This window comes from Paroedura picta, chromosome 13, assembly GCF_049243985.1.
Source record: "Paroedura picta isolate Pp20150507F chromosome 13, Ppicta_v3.0, whole genome shotgun sequence".
Classification (NCBI taxonomy): domain Eukaryota; kingdom Metazoa; phylum Chordata; class Lepidosauria; order Squamata; family Gekkonidae; genus Paroedura; species Paroedura picta.
In genome coordinates, this window is record NC_135381.1 from 48688499 (window position 1) to 48700170 (window position 11672).

Consider the following 11672-nt stretch of genomic DNA (forward strand, 5'->3'; position numbering starts at 1 on the left):
AGAGACAGTCCTTCCATAGTTAACACATCTGCATCAAACGACTCTCCTTCTTTAAATCTCAGCCCCTGCAATTGCTTGAGGAGCCCAGCAGAATATGTCCAGCCGTTCTTACTTAGATGCCTTTCCAGAAACTTTAACATTTCATGAGCTGACCTTAGACTTAGCAGATCAAGAAAATGTGATGTACTCACGGAAGAGATTGACTTGCAGGAGGGCATTTTGGGCTCAAGGAAGACACGCGCACATTTTCATTGGCTTAAACAAGGCCACAGCTTTATTAATACTCCCCAGGAGAATTTTAAAAAATTAAAAAAATAAAAAAAAAAATAAATATAAATAAATAAATAAAAAAATACTCCCCAGGAGTGTTGGCATGGGAGAGGGAGCCTGACTTGCAGTGAGAAGATCACAAGAACCCGGGCCCAGCAGCACCCTGGAGCCCATCCAGATCCCCTCTAGGAACACAGGTCTCCTTGCAGCTGGGATCCTGCCCACAGGAAGAGCCAGCAGTGCCCTGGGGCCCACCCGCTTCCCCTGCCGTGAAACTGGTCCCCTTGCTGCTGGATTCCCACCATAGGGAAGTGTCCACCTGGGGTGCCAAGAGGAAGCGTACACTTCCCTTGGCACCACCCCAGGCCACCTGGCACTATAAGCCCTGGGGTGCCAAGTAGAGGCGCCCACCTCCTTCTTGGCCCCACCCTGGGCTACCGGGCACTGCAAGCCCCAAGCCTCCCCAGCCGGGTCGGCCCTGCCCGCAGACCTGCCACCTCGTAGGGAGGTCCCCAACCTGGGGAGTCCGATGCGCAGACCGAACTCCCCCTCCAAAGGCTCCATCCCATGCCAAAACCACCAGCTGTGACAAAATTCAATATCAACACATCAACCAGTGGCCATACAGACATAACTTTTACAGCCAATAAAACAGGGTGGGAGGGAAGCTGCTTGGGCAATGAGCCTGGCGCTAAGAGGCAGGACTCCTCCACGTGGCGCCTTTTAAGGTGCCCTAAGCCCATGCCCAGGCGCCAATGCTCGGGCCTGACGCTCTCATGCAGCGCCGCCCTTCCCGCCGCCATCAGACCGCCCCCCAACGCATCTTCTTGCTGCCCGCTCCTCCGCTGCGTCAATGTCAGCTAAGTCTTCGCCACGTTTTAGCAGCACCGTAGCTTTTCAGTTCGCATTGACTGTGCATAATCTTTCTTGACAATGGCTTGTTGGCTGGGACAGTGGATGGGGGTCAGTGATCTCTTGCAGACCTTCCCCTTTAAGAACTTTCATCAGGCATCCATGACAATCACGATAATTGTCCTTTCGTAAGTGAACAAGCCCAATTTTCATTACAGATCTGTCGAATCATCCATTGTTAGATAACAATAGAGATTGTGCTCTTAAAGGAGCTAGAAGGCAAACCGATCTTTTTCTCTACCTTGTACTAACCTGCCAGTCAAGCTTCTGGGTTGCTGAGCTGGATTGGGGCTCACAAGCGATTCAGAAGTGTTCTCTGCCACTCCAGACAAGCAAGCCTAGCTCTATGGTGAAGAGAGTTCCTGTTTAAAGGTAAAAAGTAAAGGTCTCCCCTGTGCAAGCACCTCCAGCGTTTTCATGGCAGACTCAATACGGGGTGGTTTGCCAGTGCCTTCCCCAGTCATGACCGTTTACCCCCCAGCAGCAAGCTGGGTACTCCTTTTACCGACCTCGGAAGGATGGAAGGCTGAGTCAACCTTGAGCCGGCTGCTGGGATCGAACTCCCAGCCTCATGGGCAGAGCTTCAGACTGCATGCCTGCTGCCTTGCCACTCTGCGCCACCAGAGGCGTTTACAGCCTGGCAAGTCATGAGGCGTCGCGCAGAGAGCTGTTTCCAACACACGGGATATGGGTTTGCTAAACAGACCCAACCCAATAGAGAAGATCAATGGAGCCCAGTACAAAGGAATGGGATGAAACTATTAGCCATCTCTGCACTGATACAAGTTGCAAGATAAGGTTAAAGTCCACTGGGAGGGCCGTTGGGTGGGCTGTAGAATTCTGCCTGCCAGAAAAGGCAGCCATTCGGCTCTCTGAAGTTCTGGGCCTGCCTTGTCAACCTCCCCCCCTCTGGCCTTCCTGGGCCACTTGCTGGAATCAGCGTGGCGGCCGCCTCCATTCAGTTTTGGTTTGCCCCGGCCACTCCTGGCCAAGCATTGGTCAGCCAAAGAATGGAAGGCAGAGGCGGCCCCGGAACAGGCAGCAGGGCCACCTTTGCTGCCACAGACCGGGGGAAAGCAGCCCGGGGCAGGTGCCCCTGCAGTCTTTTCCAGATGCTCCCCGGCCATTTGCTCATCCTTTCCTTGAATTTAAGCTGCCCACTTTCTTCTTACTGGCTCCGTGCCACACTGTGGCTGTGTGCGGTTCAACAAAGGACCGAGATACTGGATGTCGCGTTGCCTCCTTTAAATGCACCGGAGCCGAGTTGTTCTGCCCTCTGTTTCACTGGCTGCCTACCACCTCCTGGCAGCTGGCACTCATCGCTTTGCCTCTCCCTCACCTACCGTTTGGCACTTGCCCTTTAATATTCTTTTACTTTCCTGGCAACGGGACTCATCCGTCCAGCTGAAGCAAACACAGCCGCTGCTTCCCCCACCTTCCACAGCAGTCCCTTAAATTGGTTTCAGATTAACTGCCTAGCGGCTGCCCCCGCCCCCCCCGCTTGCTCCCCACCGACTCCTGGCTACAAGCAGGAGGCCAGCCGTGGCTGTTACAATAACTGTGTGTTTATTTAATAAGGCTTAGAAAACTAATTTAGCTAAAATGAAACATAAGTACCAGCAGCCGGGGTGGCGGCAGTGGCTGGCGGGTTGGAAGCGGCCTCATCCAGGGTCCACTTTCATCCCAGCTCTCCATTGCGAGGCAGGAAGAAACATCCGCAGCTTTCCTTGGCCGAAGGAGGCTCGTATTCGGGGGCATAAATCCTATGCGGAAGGAGCGACTTCCTTCTCCTTTTGCCACCTGGAACCCTGGGCAGTCCTGACACACTCACGTTGATCGGTTGCCAGACCAGGCGACGGACCGCAACCCAGAGCCCGCAGCCAGAAGGGACCCTCTGTGAAGAGGTCATGGGCCACTGAAGGATGTGGGGCTGGCCGTTTCCCTGAGAAATGTGGAGGGGAGGGGAGGGGAGGGGAGGGGAGGAAGCAGGCAGGCCCCTCGTCTTGCCAGCATCAGTCTTGCTCTTCCTCGTCACACACTGGGGCAGGTTCACGTGGTGGGTCGCAGGGAATGTGCCCACTGCAGGGAGAGGTGGGGGCTTCCATCAGGAATGCATCATGATGCAGTGAAGGTCATGCCAGGGGCCACAACTTCTGAAAAATTAGCAGAGTACTTCAGTGCCGCAGGTAGGGTTTCCAACTCTACCTTGGAAAATGTCTGGAGACCCATGGATGGACCTTGGGGAGGCTGGTGTTTGGGGAGGGGACGGACCTCAGAGGGTACAAGGCCATACCAACCCCCGCCCCCAAGCAGCCATTTTGTTCTGGAAACTAATATCTGTCATCTGAGATCAACTGTCAATCTGGGATGTCTCTTGTACAGGCATTACCTGGGCCCATTTCCTGGACCTCAGGGCAGCTGCCAGGAACTGCTATCTAAAAAACAGAGCAAAGGGAGAGGGGGAGGGGGAGGGGCTCCTTCACCCCCTTAGCCTTTGTCCATCATTAACCATTTAGAACTGCCGTTCTCAACCTTTTTTACCATTGAAACGTTTTTACCCCCGAAACGTTCCTTGGGCTTCAAGCCATCCCAGAAGGGGCCCGATCGTGCAGAATATGGCTGGGAAGCAGAGCTGTGGACATGCCCGCCCGGGGCCCCTCCCCTTCCCACCCCCTCCAGGCCCATCACTGGCCATTTGGGGAGGGTGGATGGGTCGACAGGGCCACATAGAGTCATATCACCCAATAAATGTTTAACAAATTTAAAACATATATGAAAAATTAACTCCTACCCATCTGGGAAATTGTTGTAAGATCCTCCCAAAACCCCAGGAGTAGAGGGTTGTGACACCCCTTTCCCTCTCACATGGAGGGCTTTCCACCCTCCATAGCCTCTCTTGTTCAGGTGCTGAATCAGGACCATCGCATCCTTCAGGTGCTCTCCTCAATCCCAGAGACATCCGTCGACAGGGTATCCCAGCCCTCATCCACAGGGATACTGGCACTCTCCCAAACACTTGGAACAAAGCCCCCTAGGCTTCTCAGTGACAAAACTGGTTTCTTGGTAATCTGCAATTCCTGAGCTGCAGCCAGGCAGCTTTCCTGAGCAAATGACCGGGATCTTGCAGTGTAGAAAAGCCAGCCCTTCAGAGTAGGCCTTGGACCAAATAACTCACTGATTGCATTTCAACAGATACTTACACATAACCTTTCAGCTTCTTCCTCATCATCACCTGTAGTTGGGGCATCAGGTTGAAAGTTGGTCATGTTGATAGGCTCCCATGAAATCTTATGGCTTTTATCTGGTCAGACTTTGCATTACAGCCCCTCATCGCCTGTCTTACAAATTGCCTCTCTACTAGAACAACTTCCTTCCTTCCGTGTTTGCCATCACCTGAGTAAAACTCTTTATAATTTTCTGACTTGAAATGTCCTGATCCAACCCACTTTAGTTTCCTCACTCCCAACATCGCAACGTTTAATGTTCCATTCCTCATTTTACAATTTACAATCTGAAGCTTACCTGGATTCAGACTTTTCACATTCCGTGTTCCTGTTATGTGCATTGAACACCTTGACACTCCTTTGGCATCCATTCTTGTCCACAACTGAAGGTGCTTTCAGCTTTGGTCCATCTGCATCATTCAAAATAGCTTCCGTTGTAGTCGCCAGGGAGGTTAGGGTGGGCTACCTGAAACTGAAATAGCACCAAGGATGCTGGGATGATTATAGACCTGCCTATGTCAAAATTCAAAGTCATATAAAACATCATAAGAACAAGAGTGATTCATAATTATAATTAATTGATAAAAATTACATAGTCTCGATAAACAATAAAAGAAAAGAAAAGAAAACAAGCAGTAACCAACAGTAGATTCCTCCAGAATGCCCAGCAATCAGTAATTTCCACCAGTTGTAGGTGCCCCTGGTCTAGACCTGATTCTTGCCTAGCCAACTGTCCTTTTGTATCACAGTAGCCAAGGATTCGGCCACCAGTTCCGTTATCTCTGGGGACCTATCAGCTAACAAATGTCTGGTTATTCTGTCCATAGGGCCAGAAAGGTCCATCGTGATAGGGACAACCAGTCGTTGTCTAAGCATAGAAGGTGATGGGCAATAGAGTAGAATATGTGGCACTGAGTCAGGCTCTAATTGGCAAAATTTACAAAGTCTGTCCCCAATTGGTACATTGCTGGATCTGCCTGCTAGGACAGCTGATGGGAAGATGTTTAATCTAGCAAGCATAAAAGCACGACGATGGAGTGGGTTAATAAGACTTTGCATATAAGTAGCTCCCTGACCTGTATTGGAAGCAAGGCCGAAGAAGCGGAGGGAACAAGTCCGATTGATTCCCGCCTCGATGGTCTGTCTCTCAATATCACGGATTCTCTGTCTAATAATACTGTATATTTGAAACTCCTCATAATTAGCCAGAGGCTCCAAGTTGATACCCAGAGTGTGAATTTTATGTTGGATCTGCCAGTACCATGTAGAAACAAAAGGATCACTTAGCAGATCATACAGGAGACTATTAGGAGTGGAGCAATAATGTAATTTTATCCAGAATTTGATAGTGGATAACCATGCTCTAGATGACGACAGACCAAGACCCAGCTCATTACAAAGGGTGACAAGACTAATCATATTTGGAAGACCCAAAATACGATGAAAGAAAATTGCGGCTATACGATCTACTTCATCATTCAAAGACTCAATCCAGATTGGTATCTCATATAAGAGTTGATTAACAACCTTCGCCTGAAAAATCTGGATCGCTTCTGGCACAAACTGGTTCCCACTACGAAAGTGAAAACGTGAGACTGCACTTAACTGGTTCTTTGCCACGGCAAGTGCTGCTTTCCGATGCAGGAACCAATTCATTTGGTGGTGAAAACTAACGCCCAAGTATCTGAAACATTTTACTTGCTCCACAGGATTTCCATCTGCTTTCCATTGGCTGCATTTCCAGGTCTTAGAGAAGATCGTTATCTTAGTTTTTATCAAAATTGATAAACAGGTTGTTTTGGGAACAAAAGGATGAGAATGCTGAGAGTAGACGCATGAGCCCAATTTTAGAGATGGATAGAAGAACTGCATCGCCCGCATACAACAAGAGAGGAATAGGGTGGGAATTTAACCTAGGTGCGTGACCTTCAGATTCAGCCAATTGATTAGGAAGATCTACTAAAAATAAGTTGAATAATGATGGGGCCAGAAGGCATCCTTGCCTATGTCCTCCTCCTCCCATTCCAGTGCAAAAAATGGAAGATCTACTTCAGGAACTGGTATGTCTATGCAAAGCTAAAATCTCTTTAGAATTTAAACAGTTCTGCAGGGCCTGCAAAGGCAGCTCCTCCGCCAGGCATTTGGTTGAGGTCGACCCAAACCACCACTTCCAGTTGGGCCCCAAGCCCCTCCTACGACTGCTACCAGTCTGCCCAACCCTCTGGGTCCCAGTAAGAGTTGAGCTGAGGCTCTTTTACAGTTCCATCATTCTCCAATGTTATTATCATGTTAAGGTTATTGCTGTTATAATGTTATTGCTGTTATCACATGTTGTTACCATATGTTATCTGTATCTTTCCTGTTTCCTGTAAACTGCCCTGAGCCTCCGGGGAGGGTGGTATATAAATATAAATGAATTAAATAGTCTTTGAGCAATGGATTTAAAACTGTTATGGACCACTAGATTCTCATTTTATCCCAGGATTTGTGGCAATACTTTGAACCAGGCTTTTAGGGGAAAGAGCATTTTCAGTCCCAGAGTGGCAATGTCAAGAGCATGCCCCCTCTGCCGTTGCAGCTCTGAGCCTGTGCCCCTGAATGCAGGGCGGTAAGAGGACTGGTCCTACCGGGTTCTACAGCAGAATTCCTGCCTCCAGATAGCACCGTCAGCCACCATCAGTCAGCTAAACTGTCCTGGATTTTTTCTCCCTTCTCTGCCTTTTTCGATCTTCTCCCCCTCCCCTCCAAGAAAAGAAAGAGGCTCCCTACTTGGCTCCTCTCCCCCCACCCTTCAAGAAAAGAAAAGGAAAAAAGAGGCTTGGCTCCCCCCCCCCTTTCTGAACTACCCAACCAGGTGCAGAAGACTTTCCTGTTTCAATGGGGGGGGGGAAGATCCGAGTTCAAAGCGATCTGAATTCAACAGGATTGACAATGGAGTAAACAAATTAAGTGCAGACTCTGCCCAGGGTGTAAACTGCACAGAGCTTTTATTCCAACCCCAGATTGATTCAGTCCCTGCCCTCTACACAGAATTCGATTTCAGTTTGGATTTTGGGCGATTTTAATTTTTCTTCTGCAGCAAGAAGGATCGATCCAGAGTGACCCTACCTTTATTGTGCAATATCTGAGACTGCTGTTAATCCTGAATAAAGAAAGCTCTGTAGAGAACCTCTGATAGGCTACACCTGGTCATGTGACATGCTTGCCTTAAAGGAGAAGCCCCTAACTTAGAATCATAGAATCATAGAGTTGGAAGGGGCCATACAGGCCATCTAGTCCAACCCCCTGCTCAACGCAGGATCAGCCCTAAGCATCCTAAAGCATCCAAGAAAAGTGTGTATCCAACCTTTGCTTGAAGACTGCCAGTGAGGGGGAGCTCACCACCTCCTTAGGCAGCCTATTCCACTGCTGAACAACTCTGACTGTGAAAAGTTTTTTCCTGATATCTAGCCTATATCGTTGTACTTGAAGTTTAAACCCATTACTGCGTGTCCTCTCCTCTGCAGCCATCAGAAACAGCATCCTGCCCTCCTCCAAGTGACAACCTTTCAAATACTTAAAGAAGCTATCATGTCCCCTCTCAACCTCCTTTTCTCCAGGCTGAACATTCCCAAGTCCCTCAACCTATCTTCAAAGGGCTTGGTCCCTTGGCCCCAGATCATCTTCGTCTCTCTCCTCTGTACCCTTTCAATTTTATCTACGTCCTTCTTGAAGTGAGGCCTCCAGAACTGCACACAGTACTCCAGGTGTGGTCTGACCAGTGCCGTATACAATGGGACTATGACATCTTGTGATTTTGATGTGATGCCTCTGTTGATACAGCCCAAAATGGCATTTGCCTTTTTTACCGCTGCATCACACTGCCTGCTCATGTTTAGTTTACAATCCATAAGTACCCCAAGGTCTCGTTCACATACAGTGTTACCTAGAAGCGTATCCCCCATCCAGTAGGCATGGTTTTCATTTTTTTGACCCAGATGCAGAACTTTACACTTATCTTTATTAAATTGCATCTTGTTCTCATTTGCCCATTTTCCTCACAGAACTGAAAAATCTTTTCTTGTTACAATGGGCTTCCCTGGCCAATCTTAGCTCACTCCCAGCTTTGGCCTTTCTGATGATTGACCTACAGTGCCTAGTGACCTGTAGGTACTCTTCTTTAGAGCTCTGTCCTTCCCTCCATTTTCTGAACATTTTCCTTTTCTTTCTTAGTTCCTCTTGAAGTTCTCTGTTCATCCAAATAGGCTTCTTAGAGCTCCTGCAGTGTTTTTGTCTTTCTGGGATAGTCATTGATTGAGCATGCAATACCTCTTGTTTGAGTAGCGCCCACCCTTCACATGCTCCCTTCCCTTCCAGCATTCTCGTCCATGGTATGACACTCATCATGTCTCTGAGTTTATTAAAGTTTGCCCTACAAAAATCCAACATCCACGTCTGGCTACAAGCTTCCTTGGCTCCCCATCTCAAAAGGAATTCTATGAGGACATGGTCACTTCCCCCTAGGGTCCCCACCTCCTTCACCTCATCCACCAACTCTTGCCTGTTGGTCAGTATTAAGTCCAGTATGGCTGAACCTCTTGTGGGTTCATCTACCATTTGATAAATGAAATTGTCAGCCAGGCAGGTCAGAAACTTGCATGACTGAGGACGCTTCGCAGAGTTTGTTTCCCAGCACACATCTGGGAAATTGAAGTCACCCATGATGACAAGGTCCTGCCGCTTGGATATTTTCTCAAGCTGCTCACAAAGTGCAGCATCCACATCCTCTCGTTTGTCAGGTGGTCAGTAGCAGACACCAAGCACCACACTGTTTGTTTTCCCCTCGCTTAATTTCACCCAGATGCTTTCCACTGTAGATATGCTCTCCTTCACTAGAATTTCCTGACAGGTAAGCCCTTTCCTCACATACAGTGCCACTCCTCCACCTCTTCGATCTATTCTGCTTTTTCTGAACAGTTCATATCCATCCACCATTACATTCCAGTCATGAGAATCATTCCACCAAGTTTCTGTGATGCCTACTAGATCATACCTTTCCATCAGGATGAGAAGTTCCAGCTCTTCCTTTTTATTGCCCATGCTTCGAGCGTTAGTATAAAGACATCTGAATCCTTTTACTTTTGGTTCCCTATGAGCTGGCCTTGCCGGTTGGGCTGCCTCCGAACATTTTCCTTCCATACACTCCCTATGTTGATCGTCTCCTTACCCTTGTGGCTTTAGTTTAAAGCCCTCCTGATGAATCTCCCCAGGTTCCTGCCAAACACATTCTCTTCACTCAACTTCTGTCGGTCCTGGATTTTTCCTCCCTCCTCTGCCTTTTTCAATCCTCTCCCCCTCCCCTCCAAGAAAAGAAAGAGGCTCCCTGCTTGGCTTCTCCCCCCCCCCTTTCAAGAAAAGAAAGAAAGAGGCTCCCCCCCACACACACACTTCTGAGCCTCCCTAACCACGTGCAGAAGACGTTCCTGTTTCAATGGGGGGGGAGGGGAGAGGAAGACCCAAGTTCAAAGCGATCTGAATTCAACAGGATGGACAATGGAATAAACAAAGTAAGTGCAGACTCTGCCCAGGTCTCCATATAGTATTAGTTGTGGATCCCAAAGAATGTTTCCTGCTGCCCAGCAATTACACAGCTGCACAGCAGAAGGTGACTTGTCCTCTAGCCCTGGGACCCCCAAACCAAGTTCTGGGGTTTCAACAATAGAATGCTTCTTCAATTGGCTGATGGCACCTGGTCTGCAGACACCTGTCTTTGGTCATGGAAAGGAACGAATGACCAGGCATCCACAACAAATCAAAGGCCACAAGCCACGCTGCAGAGAGAGACCTTTCTGAATGCCCTCTGTGTTGAAGGGGCCATGCTCAGGTGCTGATGAAATGTAAGCCCACTGACCGGCCCCCAGCCTCCCCACAAGGACAAGGCTGCTGCCGGAGGAGTCGCTGACCTTGGCCACATCTTTCAGCTGCCATTTCAGGCGAGACACAAGGTCAGTGTCTTTCATTGGAAGTGGGTTGAGGTTCCATTTCATCACAATGGAATCGACGGGTGCTGAAGAACGTCCTGGCACTGAGAGACTGCATGACAGACAGCCGGGAAGCAGCGAGCTGGGCAGGGGCTGGTGGGGAAGGCAAAGGGTACACGATGGCTGCAGGAGCAGAAGGCCTCCTCTTTTTCACTCTTTTGCTCACCTGTCATTCACTGCAGAGACCACCCGGGGATGATATTGAGGTTTATGAATAGTCGGCTCAGGGGATTTAATGACATGGCAGGAAAATGTCTTCCATAAGGCTGTGCAAAAATACACAAAATAAAATAAAACAGAGACAAACATGAAACAGTTTTTAAAATAATGAGTGTTTGTGCTGGCTGATTAATGGGTTAATTTACTTTCTGTGTATTTGTAAGATTGGTAGTCAAGAGCCCACACTGACTGACAACAGGTCTGGGGGACAGGTATGTTTTTTTTTGGGGGGGGGGGTGAGATTCTAATCAGGTTTCGTGAGAATGTGCATGTAAGAGATGCTGCCAGTTGGTCTACACTGGGCTGTTTCAGTCCATAACTGGATTTTTTGGGAACATCAAATGAGTCAATGAAAAAGCAACTCCCTGTTTGCAAAGGGGAAGCAGACCAGTGGTATTTGGGCGTCCCCAACGCCGCATGACTGATAAACCTTTCGCTTACAAAGCGAGAACAAGGCACTTGCCTGGCGCTGATCCCACTTCTCTGGGGAGCTATTGTGTTCTTGTCTGTTGCTCCACAGCATGTCGATTCCTGAAGGAACCCCTAAGGTCCCAAACCAGTGGCGTCCACCTGCATTGTGCTTCTTCTCAGATGCCATGCACCTCTAGCAGAGAGAGTAATGACCTCCAAGCTCCACCTTTATGCTCTAGCAGACCTACAATTGAAAATTGTTGAATCCAGGCATTCACCAATTCAACAAGGTTGGTTTTTGAAGGCTCATTCACACCTCATAAATGAGGTGTGAAGTGCTAGGGATTAATCATCAATTACTCCTGAACAGATGTGTTCACACTTCTGCTGAGACTCTGGGGTTTTGGGCTGGATCGTGGTAAACCGCAAGTGTACAGAAGTGCTTTGAAGCTAGAACAACATTAGATTCCAGCTCTCCCAGCAAGCTGCGTGGAGCTGGCTTAGGACAGAACCTCCCCACCTCGACGCCTTGATCTGATCTGGCCATGTAGATCCATGCCATAGGGACCTTGAGACCCTATACACAGGTCCACCCTTGAAGTCAACTCAGAAACTC

At 48.7% G+C, this 11672-nt stretch overlaps 1 long non-coding RNA gene across 1 annotated transcript; it reads right to left on the reverse strand.

Moving 5' to 3' along the window:
• Window positions 1–3120: 3120 nt before the first annotated feature.
• On the reverse strand, window positions 3121–10695 carry LOC143822313 (uncharacterized). Its single transcript, XR_013226126.1, has 3 exons — window positions 10593–10695; window positions 4705–4878; window positions 3121–3335 (listed from the first exon to the last, which is right to left on the reverse strand). It is a non-coding gene; the product is annotated as an uncharacterized LOC143822313 (long non-coding RNA).
• Between the last annotated feature and the right edge of the window lie 977 nt (window positions 10696–11672).